This window comes from Canis lupus, chromosome 23, assembly GCF_003254725.2.
Source record: "Canis lupus dingo isolate Sandy chromosome 23, ASM325472v2, whole genome shotgun sequence".
Taxonomy (NCBI): Eukaryota; Metazoa; Chordata; class Mammalia; order Carnivora; family Canidae; genus Canis; species Canis lupus.
The window spans coordinates 10,664,472-10,684,110 of record NC_064265.1 but is presented as its reverse complement, the minus strand read 5'-3'; the positions used below and the strand labels follow the sequence as shown (position 1 = coordinate 10,684,110).

At 43.3% G+C, this 19,639-nt stretch overlaps 1 protein-coding gene and 1 pseudogene across 6 annotated transcripts in view; one reads left to right on the top strand and one right to left on the bottom strand.

The window, feature by feature from the left end:
* ULK4 (unc-51 like kinase 4) overlaps positions 1–19,639 on the top strand; it is a 593,349-nt gene that overhangs the window by 564,652 nt on the left and 9,058 nt on the right. The gene's annotated exons all lie outside the window — the stretch shown is intronic.
* On the bottom strand, positions 11,791–12,306 carry LOC112668713 (28S ribosomal protein S16, mitochondrial-like; annotated as a pseudogene).

The following is a 19,639-nucleotide window of genomic DNA, read 5'->3' as shown; positions in this document are numbered from 1 at the left end:
TTAAACAGGAACAACTTTCTACCCTCGTGCTTGTTAGAAAACCAAGTCTCCGGCCCTTTGCTTAGTATTCCTCAATCCCCAGCCACGCCTGCTGGGTGGCCTTCCTCGTCTCTGCTCTGTGCACCCTCCTTATCGCCCCCACATTCAGCCCCACCCTGGCCTTGCCATTCATCATGGAGTGTTTTTTTAAGACCTCTTTATTGGGCACCTGGGTGGCTCAGTGGTTGAGCGCCTGCCTTCAGTTCAGGGTGTGATTCCAGGATTGAGTCCCACATCAGGCCCCCCACAGGGAGCCTGCTTCTCCCTCTGCCTGTGTCTCTGCCTCTCAGTGTCTCTCATGAATAAATAAATAAAATCTTAAAAAAAAAATAAAGAGAATGGAGAGGGAATGATCACCCCTCCCCACCTTTCTCCAGCCATCAAATTCTCCTCTCTGAAGGCAGCCAGTGCTTTCCCGTCTACCAGTCCACACGTGCTTTATCCGTCTATTAGAAAGGCCTGCATGTCCCCTCTCCTTCCTGACACACAGCTGACACAAGTGGCAGCTTTCTCTACGGACATCTTTCCCACTCCCTCCTTGGCTGCTTCATCTCTGCCAGGCAGTAGGTGGAAATGATATTTTGCTGTGGTTGTAATTTGTTTTTTCCTTACTGCAAGCAGGATTTAGTGCAATTTGCTGTCCAAAACCATCTGAGTTTCTTTTCTTGTGGGCTCTTGTTTTGCCCTTTAGGTTTTGTTTTTTTTTTGTTTTTGTTTTTGTTTTTAGTTGATCTTATACCTATTGATTTGTAGCTCTTTGCCAGGGAAAGGAGCCTTCTGTGATCCATGTCCCCACTGTTTTCCCAGTTTATGGGTTACCTCTTGGTTCTGTTCATGTTGGTTTCCACACAGACCGTGATTTTATGTAATCACACTTGTGTCCTCAACTGTGAAAAGAAGGAACAAAGACAAAGAGCTCTTGACTCTGAGGGTTGCCTCTTAGTGAGTCTGTTCTGAGCCTTGATTCTTTTTCTGTCATCTGTTGTTATCCTCTGACCTCCCCACTCAGCCAAAAGAAGGGTACAAGGGCTGGGGCTTTGACTGGGATGGTGCAGAGCAGCAAGGGACCGTCCAAAATGTTCAGTCTTAGGGCACATTAAAATGTGTATGGACACATTTTAATGGACACATGGCATCACTCTGGACCCTGCAGATGGTAGGAAGGGTTCTGAGCAAGTTCACCAGCAGCTGACTTGTTCTCTCCTGAGTGTTCAAACTTCTAATGGATGCACCAGCTTGTCGGGACTAGTAGCTGAGAGGTTTGCTCTGAATGCCATTACTGATTTTTCCCCACCCTTTATCATCTCTCCACCCTTCGGCCATTCTCTTAAAGTCAGATTCTCATCTTTCTTTGAAAAGAATATTTCTCAAAAGAAATGTTTTCTCCCTCTGCTAGACACTCCTGGAGCAAGAGAGGATGAACAAGAGGCTTTGATCTTGTAGGCATTCTTTTTAAGTTTGATCTTTTGATCTAATGTTTTGTTTCTATGTACTTAATGGTTTGCTTCAAAATCACCTAAATATCAGGTCAAATAAGACAAATACTTTCAAAAGCAAAACCCATACCAATGCTTTATTGTAACCCCTAACAAAGTGCTGTTAAACTGTCCTTTGCAATTAGCAAATTGTTTCTAACTGGGCAGGAGGTAAAGAGAAGAACTTCCCAGGTCTCTTCTGTAACGGGATTACCAACCTCATGATCCCCAAAGCCCACATAGCAAATCACATATATGTAGCTCTGCTTGTTCTCATTGCTGTCATATGATTCTTTATAGGAAGTAATAAATGAATGACATCTTCTAGGGCATTCCCTAAGCACTGCAGGCTGTACACAATCACCCACATCTTTTCCATGAAGGCTGTGGGAATACCTGGCTCGCTCTACTGTGGTCCCACTGGACTGTCGGCCTCTGAGCCAGTGTGGTGAATAGTGCAGGACACACACATCTCAGGTGTTCTCACATACAACTGGTCAGTGGACCAGCTACTGCATCTGGGTTGCCAGATTGGGTAGCTAAGATGGCGGCATCTTTTCCCTTCACCCTTTACCTTTCCTGCCACCACATAGATAGAAGTCCTAGACACATGAGGTCATGAGATTTAGGACACAAAGAGACCCAACAGATTGTAGCACATCTCTTTGGGATGTAATAGACCGCACTGCCTATTGAGGTTTCAGAAACCTAAATGAACTACAGTGAATGGAGCCTGGCAGAATTTGTATTCTGGATTGATATGGTTATAGTTGTGTATTCTGGGCCAAGGCCTATAATTAATTTGGCTATTTCTGTGCCCAAATATTCTTACAAATAAGAATTTGAGATTCTGTGGTTACCACCCATCTTTAAACCCATGAGTCAGCACAAGGTCTTTTATTTTTCTTAATGCAATTTATGCCTTCTGAGGAAAAATATCACCACTGTGACTGAATATCAATGCATCATTGGCTGTCCGTGTGGCTGTCTGATCTTAAAATATACTACAAACTAATGCATGTGCCCAAAAAAGGAAAAGCTAGAAACATTTCAGGTACCCACCAATAGAGAAATGGTTAGAAAAATTTTGAACATGAAAGCATTACAAATTAATACATGAGGACTTCTGCTTCAGGGCAGGATGGAGTAAGAGGGCACAGATTTACCCTCCAGCCTGAAACAAAAACAACCACCAAACTGAAATAAATAAACAAACAAACAATGGTTTTTAAGACAGGCCATAAAAGATAAAGATAGTGGTCCCTGAGAGATGATGTCTATTACTGCTTCAGCTCAAGAGTTTGCAGGCCACAGTATATGGTGGGGAAACTGAGCTAGAGGCAAGATCTCTTGATCTCCTGGACACAGAGCTGAGAGTCCAGGGAGACCAGAGCAGCTAGAGATCACAGGACACTGCACTAGAGAGGAGAGGTCTGCATACAGAGGAACCTCAGAGACCTAAAGCTGGTCCCTCTTGAATAGTCCACAGAGTAATAATCAGTGCCTATGTGTGAGGCCACTGAAAGATCTATCCAAAGGGATTAACAGGAACAGAGCCCAGTGCTCATAGAGAGCCAGGAATAGCTTTCCCACCAGCCTACCTGGAAAACCTCAAGATTCATGAGGCATAGGATAGAATATACAGTAAAGAATAGAATCCCCAGTAGCAGGGGATAATTAGCCCCAAATTGAGAAGTGCTCCTGACTTCCTAACAAATCAAAAAAAGCAAGACTCAAAAGCATCAAAATATTTCCAGTAATTCAGCTGCATCCATAAACAAAAACAAAGAATATTTATGAAAATACAAAAATATCAAGCAACAGGGTAAATTGCATAATATCTGGCATCAAAGATTACAAGGTATACAATGAAGCAGAAAAATACAATCCATCAAAAATCCGGAACTGACACAGATGTTAGAATTAGCAGACAAGGATGTTAAAAGTTATTATAACTGTATTCTGCAACTTAAAAACTTAAGCAGAGACATAAATAAGTGCTTCTTTTTAAGAAGATCTAAAATAGAACTCTTAGAGATGAAACATACATGGATAGAAATCGACAGATTAGATGTTGTAGAAAAAAGGTACTAAGTTTGAACACATAGTTATGGACACTATCCAAAATGGGACACAGAAAAAATAATAAGAAGATAAAGAGCACAGTGAGCTTTTGGGTAAATTCAAGTAGCCTAACATATGTGTCATTGGAGTCCCTGAAAAAAGAGGTAGGGGAAGGGCAGGAAAACTTATTCAAAGAAATAGTAGTTGGAATTTTTCTAGATTTGATGAAAGCTATAATCCCACAGATCCAATATGTTCAGTGAACCCCAAACACAAGAAACATGAAGAAAAGTAAAGGTACATTACAATCAAATTGCTCAAACCCAGTGATAAAGAAAAAATCAGGTAGTCAGAGGAAAAAGAAACACCCAGAGGAACAGAGATGAAGATAACAGCCCATTTCTCTTTGGAAACAGTGCAAGAGAGAAGACAATGAGGGTACACCTTTGAAATAGTGAATGGAAAAACTGCCAACTTAGAATTCTATATCCAGCAAAAAATATCTTTCAAAACCGAAGGCAAAAAGAAAAAGAAAAAAAAAAAGACACTTTCAGAAATAGAAAAGCTGAAAGAATTCATTACCAGCAGACAGACCTGCACTACAAGAAGCCCTTCAGTTGGAAGGAAGAGAGTACCAGATTGAAATCTGTACCTACACAAAGGAATGAAGGTCATTAGAAGTGGTAATGACATTCTCACCAGCAGAATATGTGGGTTCATAGTAACTCCACTTGTAATAGCCCAAAGCTGGAAACAATCCAAAGTCAATCAGTAAGTGATCAGATAAACAACCTTGTATATCCATCCATACAATGGAGTACCACTCAGCTATAAAAAGGAATGAATTATTGATACATTCTACAACATGGATGAGTCTCAACGTAGATATATTGAGTGAAGGTAGCTAGGCAATATATACTGATTCCATCTACATAAAATTTTATGAAATGCAAAATAGTATATAAGACAGAAGGCAGATCAGTGGTTGCCTGGACATGGAAATGGGAGCAGAGAGAAGGGAGAGATTACAAATAGAGGACACTTTGAGGATGGTGGATATATTCACGTTCTGGAGTATGGTGTTGGTTTCATGTATGTATACAATTGTATGTATACATACAATTTAGCAGATTGTATAATTTCTTTGTAGTTTTTCATGTCAATTAAGCCTAAATAAGGCTATTAAAATTATTAATCCATGAAGAAAAAATGAATGTGAGAAGGAAATAGAACAAGAACATAGAAAAATGTGAAAAGCACAATTTTAGAAGCCCTGCATCAACTAGGTAAAAACTACATGTGATATAGATGGTTAAAAAGAAATAATTTAGAAAGATATCATGTTTATAGAAGAAGTTGTTGTAATAGTTTTTGCCACTTGTTTTAATACAAAAAAATGCACTTTATTCTCAGATTTCATCATTTTATGGATTTGAATTTCAGTGTTGCTTTTTAATAGCTTCCTTCAAAATGTAACCTTTCTGTGCCACAGTCTCTTCATATATGAAATGGGAACATTAACAGGGTATAACGCTCAGGAGCTCAAAAGAGCTAATTCATCTCTGCGTGCCTAGAACAGTACCTGGCCTGCAGTTAAGCATTTAGTACACATTATTAGTAGGACTAGTTCAAGGTCTCATGGCCACCTTGGATCCAAGCATGAAAGGCTGAGGTTGAACTTTGGACGAGTGTTGATTCCTCCCATCTCCATACACTCAGGGAAAACAACAAAATCTGAAAAAGAGATCTAGAGGAAGGGAAAGGCTTTAAGATCTTTGTACTTCCTAACTCTGAGACTGAGACCCTATGACAGTACAGAGTGATTCTTTGAGTTTCCTGCGTAGAGGAGTAGGCAGTATGGACATGGGGTCAGTCAGGGGCTTGCTTCAAGGTCATGGACCCTCAGCTGGGTGGAGTGAGTACCTTACCTGGATGTCTAGTCTTGACTCCCAGACCCTCTCTTGGTTGGGCATTTGTAGCCACCCAATCTGAATGTGTCCATCCTCCTCTTTTCTCTGAACTTTGGGCCCCCTATTTGAGCAGGTAGTTTTTACTGTATATTACAGATCATCTTTTCTCTGAGTGATCTATCTCTTGGTCTCCAACCTAAGATAACAGTCTTGTCTGTCATTATCCTGGGCTGCTTATGTGATGCATGTACATGTGCTTTTTTCTAATATATACATTAGAATATACATATATATTCCAACTAATACAGAAAACAGTCTGTAATTTTCACACATAACAGTTCATACTAATAAATAGTACTTTCATTGTACCTTCACACTGAAGGTTGAGTCACACAAAGTATTGAGGGTGGAAAAAACATGAGCCACCAAAGAGTCAAGGACTTTCCCCAGAACCCTTTCAACTATAGTAATGTTCAAGTACTTTATTGTACACTTCTCTTTTATTAAGTAATTTAATTTTATAGGAAACTGTAAAACCAAATGTTTTATCATTTGAGTAACTTAAAGACTCATGGAGATTGCACTGTTTAAAGGAATCCTATGAAGGTCCATTAAGTGATAATCTGCATAAGAATTTGTTTTTCATAAAGTTGCATTTCTTTAAAATAGTCCCAGAATTCCTATAATCTTAACTCTTGTTTCAGTGTCACGAACTAGAGCATCTCATCAAAGTAGCAACTGAATCATGGTGGCATTTTGTTGTGGGGTGAAATGGATGGTAGCCTCATAATATCCCCAATTAAGGGAGCTTTTGGAATACACTACTGTCTCCTGAAACCACCTCCTTCATATGCTGGAATACTGTGCATTTGCACAGAACCATCAATTCCTAGAACTTACTTACCTATCCTAGGCCCAATATTTGTTTCTAGGATTTTCTATAAAAGGACATGTCAGCTGATATGTAATATTTCCAGTCTGTGGCCTTTATTCTTTTCATGGATGTACATTGAAATTATTAGTGAAGCTAATGGAGGAAGATGAAATTATCCATTGCCAAGGGATATCTTGGAATGATGATTGAGTAATTGTACTCTAAATACAAAATAAGGGTGTCATGCTTATCACACTTTAATTTTCCCAGAATCCCGATCTGTTCTAAAACTCTTGTGGAACTAATTTCAGAAGACTGTAATAAAGCTTGCTTTAAATTTTCACTCAATTGGGTCATGTGGAAAAAAGGAACTAGTCAGTGACAGTTGAGTGCCAGTTTGGTCTGGATATAAAATATCTCCCCTAGGTTGATTGAGTCTGTGTAACTGGTAAGCACTTTGGTCCACAGAGCAGAGGAGGGGCTGGCCTGAGAGCTGCATTGCAAATGCTGCTCCTCTGCTGGCTCTGCAGCATCCGTGTGTGAAAGCTTTATTTTCTGGAGCCACATGCAGGGATAGTTGAGTGTGGGGGCCTTTAAGGATGCTCCACAGGACTTCTTGGCCTTGGGAAGCTCAGAAGGCCCTTACAGCACAAGTTTGTCCTAAGGTGGGATACATCGCATGATCGTCACAGACCCACAGACCCCAGAAGGAAGGGTATTGTGCATCAAAGGCTAGTCATGACTTAACTTCACACAGAAAAATAGGGCAGGGGGAGCCAGCCTCCTGAATTTCCCCAGATGTCCTAATATACCATGAGAAGACTACAACATAACTTGCCTGAGCAAGGATCTGGTGGCTAACCCAGGGATTGTCAACCTCAGCACTATTAACATTGGAGTCAGATAATTCTCTATTTTGGAGCTGTCCTGGGCATCTTGGATGTATAGCAGCATCCCTGGCCTCTACCTACCAGACGCCAGTAGCATGTCCCCTTACCCCTAGTGGTGACAACCAAAAATGTCTCCAGACATGGCCAAATGTCCTCTGGGGGACAAACCACCCCTACCTGAGAAACACAGCTGTGGAACAATGGACTGTGTTATGAAGCCAGCAGACCACCTGTAATCACAGCTGGATGACTATTTCCCAGGCCATCTGGATCTTGTAGACATCACGCCTCACACTCCTGACTTGGCCCCTTTTTCTCTCAGTGCCACTTGATTTGTCTTGGCTCCCAGACCCTCTCTTGGTTGGACATTTGTAGCCACCCCATTCTCACCCTTGAGACCAGGGGTCCTGAATCAAGAAGACCTTGGTTAGCCACTTTGCCTCTTGAGATGGCAGTTTCCTCATTTGGGAAATGAGAATAGCAGCAGGACCCCCTCACTTTGAGGTTGGTTGGGGTAATGCAGGGGAAGGCCTTCTCACTATGGCTCTTGCCACATTAAGGACCTAAAAGTCCTGCAGAGGTCACCACGTTAAAGTATGTAGGATTTCTACCTTTTTGCTGTCCGTTGTGTTCATCATTTCAAGGCAAATGAGTCTATCTAAGGAAAGTGTTTTAGAGCCTTAAAACATCCCCTCCCAGCACATTTATATACATACACACACAAACACACACACACACAGGACCACATTCTCTACTTAAAAGATGTGAGGCATCCCTGCCCTCCTGTTAGCATTGCCTTTGCTTTAAGTCAGTTCTGAGCAGAGTGGTTTTGAGGGACTAGGGGTAAGATGAAGCTTTTGGGGGAAGGGTATTGCAGCACTGCAGTTAGAAGGAGGAGTAGAAGAGTGCCCTGTCCCCTCTAGGGACAGAAATCCTTTTCTCAATCTCTCTCCCTGCCTTGTTCAGCGAATACCTCCTAGGGATACTTCTGCATTTGACCTGGGCCTCATGAAGCACATGTAATTTGTATATGTCCCACCTCATCTGAAAGAATGGAAAGCTTTTCATCTTGGATAATACTCTTAGACTTCCAAGAGTCTTGACCTTGTCCTGTGAGCCATTAAGGACAATGTGGGAAAACAATGATCTAGCCTGTTGATGGCCAAACCACCTATTCCTGAGCATTCCCCCATGGTACCTGGCCTAGCTTGAGCTGGAGTCCCTGTCAGTTTCAGAGCTCTGGGCCCTCAACTCTGCAAGGCCTCTTAGTGTCCCACTCTGGCCTACTAAGATGTGTGAGCAGAGTCTGAAGCAAACCCAAGGCTTTTCTAGAGGCTCTGACCCACCAATTAGAGATTCCCTTGACCAAAGCTCCGGCATCTCTATTAAAGTGCCCTGGGTGGCCCAAGGGGAAGAGTGATTGCCATAGAGTAGCCACAACTCCCTTGATTCTAGGACCCTGAACCCTGTCCAGTCACCAGCAACAGCCATGCTTCCCCATCCCGAGCCCTATGAGTTCCCCACAATGATGAGGGATAGAGGCCTGTAGAGGTTGGTCAACTCAGCCTGCCAGAGCCTTTTACAGAGGAAGACCTAGGCTCCTTGATGTTGTCCTAGTCTCTGAGACTTTGCTACAATTAATTTTATCCCAAAGCCAGTTTGATCATTGTCTGGGAAGTTGTTTTCTGTGGATACCAATTTTGCTCAGCACTGCGTTGGTCACCAGGTTCACCCCCAAAGTAGAACAGGCTTCTCCTGGGAGTTTCCCAGGCCCACCCACCTTCACCACACACACAGCTAGCGCCTTGTCACCAGCTAGCTACTACATAATGGATGCTCCAGGGTCAGCTGATAGCTGACCTGCCTCTCTGAGGTGAAATCCAGGGATGTCACAACTCCCCTCTTTCTCTGGAGCCAGGCTTTCTCAAGGCCTCACAAAGAATGTCCTCATGCTGTGGTCTGCCCAAGGGAGGGGAGGACAAGATGCTCACAAGGGCTGCTCATTTTCTCAAAATGGTCATTATTAAAATGCTTCCAAATGGAATCTCTTGGTATTTGATTAAGTCTTTTAACAAAACTAACTGAGCCACCATGGGAATTTTCAGCTGTCCGGCAGCCAATATCTGGCCTATATTTTGACTAATTGGTGCCTTATGGCTTTAATCATGTAAACCAAATGTGCTTTAATTTTTCTTCCCAGTTTTATCAATTTGAAGAAATTTCAGCAGCCCCCAATTGTTCGAGAATCCCAGAAGTACAAGGTAAAGTTTAGAGGACAGTGCAAGGCAGAAGAAGAAATGAGTCAACCCTTGCCTTAGGCATGCCCACCAGCTCTGCTTGCTGGTGTCTGGCCTTGTCCTGACACATGCTGAGGGAGCTGCTGAGGTGATGGTGAGCCTCATGGAAGCCACCTGCCTCTGAGTCCCGGGAAAACCTGCTTCCACACTGCTGCTGGCTGTGGGTCTGCCCACCAGGCCAAAAGTCTTCCTTCACTTGCCTTCCTGACTGGAGACCCAGAGCCCAGCCCACACTGAGGATCCTGGGGTGTTAGCTCAGTCTCTAGATCCTGCTGCCTCAACCTCTCATGTCCCTCAGTCCCTGGGGCCCTCTGTCCAAACCTAACAAATCCCAACTTGATGCCTTGTAGTCCTTTGTCATGGCCTCCCTGGAGCCAGTGGGGACAAGTGACTAGGCCCCAGTCCCATGTCATCTCCTCCCTGTACTGGCAAATGCAGTGACTTCACAGCAGCAAAGGTGTTTCTGTTCATGGAGCATGTTACTACAAGCAGAATTCATGGCCTGCCATAACCAACTTTTTCCTCAGTCATGTGTTTCAGGAGGAGATTGAAGACTTCACTAATTTAGCTAATAGTTTCACCATTTATCATAAAGTAGTCACCAAAAGCCAAAACTCTCATCTAATAAGTCTGTTTAAAAGATTATTAGTAATTGTGGATGAGTTTATCTCCCTTCCACTCTGAGAATGAGTATGGGATCATGTCACCCATTTCAAATGTAAGGTCTCTATGTCCAGCTTTTCCTCCTCTTTGAAGAGTCCTGATAGAAACCTTAAGGGTTCTGTTTCCACATCACAAAGTCTAGGATGTAGACTTTGTCCTCCCCAAAAGGGACTGTGTATACACTTGACCTACAAAAAGGGGTTGGCTCATTTGGCACACTCACCCCCCCTAGTTCCCTGCTGCCTCACACCTTTACCAGGGAAGGTTCTGTCTCTGCCACTGAGGACAAAGGTCCAGGCAGCGTCTCGTCTTTGCTTAATTGAAGGCTCAGTGGGAGGAAAAACAGGAGGGGTCAAGTCAGCATGGTTGGGGATCCAGGACTGGCAGGTGAGCTCTTGGATGTGGTCCCTGTGGCCGCCCCCTGGACCATTTGCACAGTCTCTCCCAGCTGTCTCCCTGCTTCTGCTGCCCCCAGTATCCAGAGCATCATTCCCACCTCAAGGCCTGTGTGGCTGCTGCTCTTGCCTTTGCAGAATACAGGTCCCTGCACTGTTCTCATGGCTCGCGCTCTCACCATTCTGTTCTCAGGGAGACCGTCCCCCCCAACCACACACACTTCCTCCTTTCCTCCTGCTCTAGTTTCTTCATGGTACCTACTGCTATCTTAAATTACTCTGTTTACTTTCTCATTGCTTCTCACAGCCATAGCTCTGACTTGACACCACTAGATCCCCAGACTCCAAATAGGGTCTGGCACATAGTAGGTGTTCAATACATCTTGAGTATTGAACTCCAAATAGGGTCTGGCTCATAGTAGGTGTTCAATCATCTTGAGTACAGAATCATACTAATGCGTGTAGGACCTTTTATAGTTGCCAGAAGAGCTTTTCATGTGTCATCTCGGGTACGCTTGTGGTTTATTTCTGCCCGCTTCTAACTAAACTGAGGGCCTTGGGAATGAGGATGTGTAATTCTCTTATAACACCACAGACTTCAAACTTAGGCTATACCCATTTTATATAATTGCAGTCGTGTTCGCCGTATATATTTGTTTTGTGTTTTTTACTTTACATTGAAAGCATTTTCCTAATTGTCCTTATGTATAATGGCTGAATCATAGCATCACAGCACATAGGACACATAGCTGACAGTGTCCTTATTTGGTGGAGTGAGAAATTGAGGAAAGAAAGAAGTTGTGGGGGCTTATTTAGACTTGTTGCCCTGACATCGACATCGCTCTACTTTGTCTCCCTATCCACTGGAAGGTTCAGAGAAAGAGCTGGAAACGGGTGCTTTAATTAAGCCACTTCTGGGATGCCTGGGTGGCTCAGCAGTTGAGCATCTGCCTTCGGCTCAGGGCATGATCTCGGAGTCCCGGGATCCCTGCATGGAGCCTGCTTCTCCCTCTGCCTATGTCTCTGCTTCTCTGTGTGTGTGTGTGTGTGTGTGTGTGTGTGTGTCATGAATAAATAAATAAAATCTTAAAATAATTAAGCCACTTCTATCTGCTTCTTTCCCACCTCAAAGCCCCACCCTTACACACACACTCCATACCACAAATGAGGGATCCTTTTTTTTTTTTTTTTTTTTTTTTTTGACCTCCAGATCTAATACAACTAAGAGCTCTGCACAGGTGTTTTAAGAGGGCTTTGACCTTTCTCCCAATGTTCTCTGCTCACTGAAGTCAGCTTGTTTTTGTTTCTGTAGCCTCTGTATCTGTTTTCTGAGATGCTAAGAGGACTTCACGTGCCCGTTTCCTTCGCAGCCTCTCAGCATTTGTGATCATCATGGGATGCAGAGGGAAAAAGCCAGAAAGACCCAGAAGCCTTGCCACAGGCTTAGAGAGATGGGCCCCACAGCCAATCCAATGCCGGATCCACTCTAGGTTGAGAGCAATGATTTTCTCCCCGTGACTGTTGGGCAGTGGATTATAGGAGCCCAGCTGCTCCACGAAATGGCCATCCCGGGGCCACTTGTGAGCAGCCACAAAGCGGTAGAAAGGCCGGTTGGTACAGCCACTCAGGGCAAGGCGGATGGTTAAGTGCCCCCATGGTAGGCCTTGCGCAGGACAGGAGTGAGCTGGACCATGGTGCAGCCGGCAGATTAGTATATAGATACCTCAGTATGACCATATAGTTTCCTAAGGATGAGCTGGAACTTTCTTGGGTCAAGTTCAAATTCTATCTACTTACATAGTTCCTCACTTCCTGTGACCCAAGTTCTCACACTTTCCAAATCACCTGATGATTGCTACCTTGAGTGTTTTCTCTTGTGAGGAAATGATTCCAGCCTCCTGTGGTTGACATCCTAACACCACTGCCTTGGAAATACATTCTCTCATATTAGCCTTTCTAAGCACTTGGATGAGGTCCTCTGGGGAAAATAGCATGTACTGATCCTGTATTTCACTAGAGCTTTTTCTGGGCCATCCTCTAGTCTATCCTTATATCCACACAAGGTCCACAATTATAATTCTTTGCCAATTAAAACTGCTTTTTCCTCACATATTTTGGACCTGGATGTTGTAGCTAGTGAGTTGGATTAGGCCTAAAAGATTTCCCAAACCAGCTATATTATATTCAACACTTTAAGCTACTAGACTTAATGGCCAGAAACTGATATAATTATGTACAGTTTTAAGCAATAAGGGCATTTTGACTGCCCCATAGAGAGGTGAGAGAATTGGCTGGCCTAAAATGAGGGAGGTAGATAGAGATAATTGTCTTCTAGAAAATAATCGTGTCTTATGGGATGAAAAGGAAAAACATTCAAATCCTCAGCATATTATTTCCATGTCCCCTGGATTTAGCAGGTGCCCACAGGTGCAGGCAGGAGTTTGGGCAGGAGAGGAGAATGAAGGTGTCAGGCTAGACTGGAGAGCATAAGGACCCCGAGAGGAGGAAAGAAAGGTCAAGAGAAAGAAGAAAATCCTCCCACACTGGTGTGTTCTCACTAAAGTCCATACAATTTGATAATTCACCTGTTTGCCTACCTCTCATCCTCCTTTGCTGGGTGCTTTTCCAAATCTGGAAATATCCATTGAGAGGAGAGCGTTCACCACATTGACCCTAGCTCTAGAGGCCCTGGTCCTACCTTCCTTGGTCAGATGCTGGCTCTGGCTCTGTATCCAGTGTTCCTACATCCAGACCCTGAATAGGGGAGGCAGAGGGCAGCATGATGATTTAGGGCAAGAGGAGCAATGCAGTCAGCCATATCTGATCTCCATCTCAGCTCCACTACTAACCAGTAACCTCAGCCCATCTTAACATGGGATCATAGAAGACCTTCCTCATAGGGTCATTGTGAGGAGAACAACAAATAATAGTCCACAATGGCAGCCCAGAAAACTTATAACTCACTTCCCATCATTAGCAAGGACAATCCTCCACCCATGGATGCAAAGAGGGATGCACAAAGCCTTCTGGTAGCCAGATGCTGAAGGATATCACCAAATGAGTTGTGGTCCCCATATCAGGAACCGTTCAGCAGACAGTACATATGATGACCCACAGAGTTCTTCGGTCAGCACCTGGAAAACCAAGTTCTGTCTAGAAGAGAAGTCCTGTGGTCCCTGCTCCCAGTGGAAATGATGGGAGTCGACAACAATGGTGGGGAGCAAAGGGTACCATATGATTTGCAAGGGGCAGGGTGCACAGTGGCACAGAGGATACAGAGCCAGAGCCAGCATCTGACCAAGGAGAGTATTTATCAGCTCACCAGCCAACCCCAGCTGTACAGGGGGTGCAGCAGGTGATGTGAGAATGTAATGATCTCTTAGAACAGGGAGGGGTCTTAAAGTTGGGGAGACTGGGTCCTATCTCAGTGCCAGTGCTTGCCGGCCTGCAAACTTTGGCAAAGCACAGAAGCCTTGTTAGCCTCCATTTCTTCTGGGAAGTGAGCATTCTAGTATTTATTTTTCAAGGTTGTCAAAGTGTTCATTTCCTTTCTTGACCCAAATTCCAAGGCCTTTTTACTCCTAGGCCTTATAGCTCAATTAGTCTTACAAAGGTGGATCCCAACAGTTCCTACCTGAAACCTAGGATTTGTTAGCCTTGCCTGTTAGCCTTAGCATTGCACACCTGCTAATGCTCTGTGCACACTCCCCTGCCGCCCAATTCTTATTGAGAACTCAACACAGAAACTCATGGGTGCTCTTGAACAAGAGGTGGTAGCCAGTTTCTTCCTCTTCTGCCCCAGCCTTCTTCAACTTGAGGAATCAATATATTCCAGCTACCACCATTTCTCTGGACCTCAATGCTGTTCAACTGCAAATGAAAGCTAAGCTGTGCTGTTTGTAGAGCGTAGAAGAATCCCTCCATAGTGGTCAGTGTGGACACAGAGATGGTGCTATGCATGCCCTAGTACCATTCAGGCTTAGTGTAAGATCTCGGGCTCCCTCCAGAGAGCCTGAGTTCGTGGGAATCTGGGCCAAATCTAAGTGAGCAAGGCTTTGCAATGGGGCCTAGCTCCTCTGCAAGCCCTGTCTATTCCCTGTCTCTTCCCTTCTCTTCCCTAGAACCTAGTGTAGGTTCTAGCTGGAACCCCTCACTGCTTAGTGACCAATCAGCAGATCCACTGACAGCAATCAGGGATACCTCTAGATTTCTTTCCAGTCATCCTCCTGCTTACTAGTCCTGGTCGGAAGGGGCCTCACTTACTTTTGTTGAAGAACATAAAGGTTTCTTTTCTTAACATTTTATTTATTGATTCATATGAGAGAGAGAGAGAGAGAGAGAGAGAGAGAGAGAGAGAGGCAGAGACACAGGCAGAGGAAGAAGCAGGCTCCATGCAGGGAGCCCAACGTGGGACTCGATCCCAGGTCTCCAGGATCAGGCTCTGGGCCGAAGGCGGTGCTAAACCACTGAGCCACCCAGGCTGCCCAAGAACATAGTTTTTAAATGGACTCCAGGGAAGGCATGGATGCCCTGAGGCCATTGAAAGCTGTATGAGAATTGCTCCATTTTACCCCACATGTGCTCAGCATCCTCGAAGGCATGATGAGCAAGCATACTGGCCTGGATGCAGAGCAGTGTATGTTAATATTGCCTTGCTTTGATGTCAGTGTGGGAGGTAGGACCCTGGCAACAGCTCAAGAAATTTCTGGAGAGGCCCACAGTGAGCACTGCAACACCAGGCAGAGGGTGGGGGAGGAACTTCCGAATCCCATCTCACCTTCCAGAGGTTCTTCCCCAGATTCCATCCTGGCATCTCATGGCAAGGGGATAGATGACATGTTTCGATATGCGTTTGGTAAAATGCTTTGAAGTCACCTAAAAACCTCAGCTGAGAGAAGACAGAGTATATGTTAAGAGAACAAAATAAAGGGGCCCGGTGGATGGGTTTTATTTTTTTTTAATTTAAACTCTCTGAAGTAGAGTTGTCATAGTTACCTGCCTGTTTTTACTTGTATTTGTGAGATCTGAGGGCCATGGAATTAAAACAAACCTCCGCTGTGTGAAGCGTGTGTCTGTAATAACAAGCACCAGGGAACACCTGGGCTGGCTCCCTGTTGCCTGTTTCATCTCCTGGATTTTTGTAGTCTCAGTGTTGCCTGGACCTGTCTGGAGGCCTCTCTGGTTAGAAAGCTGAAGCGACCTAGGCTTAATTTTGCCACACACATTCAGGATCACTGAAAACACAGGCAGATGTTATTACACACTCATAAACAAACCCCACAGGCTGCCCAGGCCTGACTTGGTTGGAGCCATGTATCTCTCCATTCCCCAAACCATTTCTAAACAGAGAAACTCACACTGGAACGTTTTATGAGCTTCATAAGGACAATGCTGTGAGTCATATTTATGAGGATGAATTCATGTTATACCACAGATAGAAAATTAAAATACATTCTTATTCACACCTTTTTTATGGTCTTAGATAAGGAGTGTAGGCACCAGTCCTGGCTTTGTCCCTCAGTGGCCACCATGACCTGGATAAGCCACTGTCCTCCCTGTTGTCACAGCCTCACCTGCTAACTGAAGGAGCTCACCAACTTCAATGTCCTGCCATTGCAGGGGATAGAAGATGATTTTTTTGTGAGTTTGCCTTTGGGAAAGTGAAATCCAGAAAGGAGCCAACCCCAACTGTCCTGTAGGGTGTGCATATAAAGTCACTACCTTACAATTTGTGAGCCAGGCAGAGAATTTGAAGATTGATTCTGCAGGACACCTGCCTCTCCTTGCAGTGTTTTGGTTTTTTTTTTTTTTTTTAAACATTTTTTTAAATTTTTTTATTTATTTATGATAGTCACAGAGAGAGAGAGAGAGAGAGAGAGAGAGAGAGATAGAGGCAGAGACAGACAGAGGGAGAAGCAGGCTCCATGCACCGGGAGCCCGATGTGGGATTCGATCCCAGGTCTCCAGGATCGTGCCTAACTGCTGCGCCACCCAGGGATCCCAGTGTTTTGGTTTTACCCAGTGATGCATGAATGCTGGTTGACATGCACCATATTCAAGCCACAGTAGCAGGTTGAATAAGTTGTATATTTGCCCAAAGTATACAATCTGTTTTTAATATATCCTCAATTAAACAGCACTGGAGGAACAATCTTTCTAAGATGATCTTGGTTCTAAGCTCCAATTCCCAACTTTTTATCTGATCTTTTTCTTGAACACCCCATGTTTTTAGTGATCCTGTCTACCAAAGGAACTGCATGTATTTAGTATAATTCATGTTTCCATTTTGATTGATTTTAGCCACACAGCTACGAGACAGATGTCTCAGGGCGAGATAATGACAACCACACCTGATAAATTTGATATATTTTTATTATAATGAGGAGGAATGTGAGGCAGGCATGACTCTTTTCACAGGAAATGGACGTTTTGAAATAATGAAATCCACTCATGGACCCTTAGAGGTCCAGGACCCTCTGCTATAGAACATTATTGGAAAACCAAATTGAGTTTGTTTGTCTTGGCTTATGGGAATTAACTGAGAGCTAGTAATGAAAATAGTAATTGCAGGAAGAAGTATGATGTTCATACTTTTTGCCAGTCCACTCTTACATTATTTATTTTCTTAAAGAGTCCCTGCAATTCTCTTTCTTGACTACTCTAATCACAGTCATGAGAAGTTCTCCAATAGTTGCTGAACCAGAAATTCAATATCACAGTGGACAAGTGTCACTTCTACTTCATTGACCTTCTTCTGTGGGTCCCAGTGTGCCCCAAACATTCTCTTATTTCCATAGCACAAAAGGGATAGGTAGGATGGCCTTGGAGCAGACCCACAATTTGGTTTTCAAAAAAGTTTAAGTACCGAGAAAATAGAAGGTTCTAGGCCACACTATGTGGTTGGTAGATACAGTGGGATGTTTCTAAAATTAGGTTGGTTCCCATCTTAATTAATTAATTTATTTTTAAAGATTTTATTTATTTATTCATGAGAGAGGCAGAGACATAGGCAGAGGGAGAAGCAGACTCCCCACAGGGAGTCCCTGATGTGGGACTCCATTCCAGGACCCTGGGATCATGACCTGAGCCAAAGGCAGATGTTCAACCACTGAGCCACCCAAGTGCTCCCCCATCTTAATTTATAACCTTCAGTGGCTAGAGAGGAGCCCCAACTCTGGGAGAACAGAGTAATTCTCTCCTCAGGGTCATTTCAAAGTCACTGGAAATCCTAATATTTTTAGTTTGACTAATTATAAGAAATCGGTATCATGGGCAGCCCACGTGGCTCAGCAGTTTAGCGCTGCCTTCCGCCCAGGGCCTGATCCTGGAGACCCAGGATCGAGTCCCACGTCAGGCTCCCTGCATGGAGTCTGCTTCTCCCTCTGCCTGTGTTTCTGCCTCTCTCTCTCTCTCTTTTTTTTTCTCTCTTTCTGGGTCTCTCATGAATGAATGAATGAATAAATAAATAAATAAATAAATAAATAAATAAATAAATAAATAAGAAATCGGTATCACAGGACAAAATAACTTAGCAAGGTAAACTAAACTCTTATCTTCTTGAGAATCATCCAGACTTTACTGATTTGTCATTCTAAAATCCCAATCAGACCTATATCCCAAGTAATGCATGAAAGGTGTCTCCACTGTTTTTTTCATTTACCTGTTGAAGGACATCTTGGTTCCTTTCACTTTTTAGTGACTGAAGCTGCTAGATACAGACTTTTGTGCAGACCTAAGTTTTCAGTGTACTTGGGTGAATACCTAAGAGTGTAATTGCTGGGCCACATGATAAGACCATGTTTAATTTTATAAGAAAGTGCCAAAATGTCTTACAAAGTGCTGTACCATTTTGCAGTCCAGCTTAGCAAGCAATGAGAGTTTCTGCTACTCTGCTTCCCGGCAGGCTTTTGTTTGTTTTCTGAATGTTAGCCATTCAAATAGGTATGTAGTGGAATTGCATTGCAGTTTAAATTGGTATTTCTCTAATGACAAATGGCATTGAGTACCTTTTCATGTGCTCACTTGCCACCCATACTTTCTTTGGTGAAGTGTCTATGTAGATTTTCTGCCCATTTGAATAGTCAGATGGTTTGTTCTCCTGTTGAATTTTAAGAGTTCTTTTTACATTGTGGGTAAAAGTCCTTTATCAGGTATGTGATTTGCCAATATTTTCTCTCAGTCTGTGCTTATCTTACTCTTATCAATATTTTACAAAGAGCAAAGTTTTTAATATTGGTAAAATCCAATTTTTCAATTTTTTTTTCAGGGACTGTGCTTTTGTTATGTATCTAAAAACTCATCAACAAAGCTAAGGTCACATAGATTCTCTTCTATATTTGCTTCTAGAAGTTTTATAGATTTAGATTTTATGCATTCAGATCCATGATTCATTTTGAATAATATTTTGTTTAAGGTATAAGATATGTGGGTAAGTTCATGTTTTTGCATATAGGCACCCTTTGTTGTAGCACTATTTGTTCAAAAGGCTGTCTTTCCCCCATTCAGTTACCTTTGTGCATTTGTCAAAATGTTTTGTTTTTTTTTTTTTTTTAATTATTTATGATAGTCACACAGAGAGATAGAGAGAGACAGAGATACAGGCAGAGAGAGAAGCAGGCTCCATGCACTGGGAGCCCGACGTGGGATCCGATCCCGGGTCTCCAGGATCGCGCCCTGGGCCAAATGCAGGCGCTAAACCGCTGCGCCACCCAGGGATCCCCATTTGTCAAAATGTTGATAGTATTTGTGTGGGCCTATTTCTGGGCTACCAATTCTATGCGACTGATCTGTATGTCTGTCTCTCTGCCAATACCATGCCATCATGGTTACTGTAGCTATATAGTAAATCTTAAAATTTTGTAGTGTGGTTCCTCCAACTTTATTCTGCTTTTTTCAAAATTATTTTAGTTATTCTTGTTCCTTTGCCTTTCCATACAAATTCAGAATCAGCTATTCTATATCTACATAAAATCCTGGGAGGGGTACCTGGGTGGCTCAGTTGGTTAAGCATCTTGATTTCAGCTCAGATCATG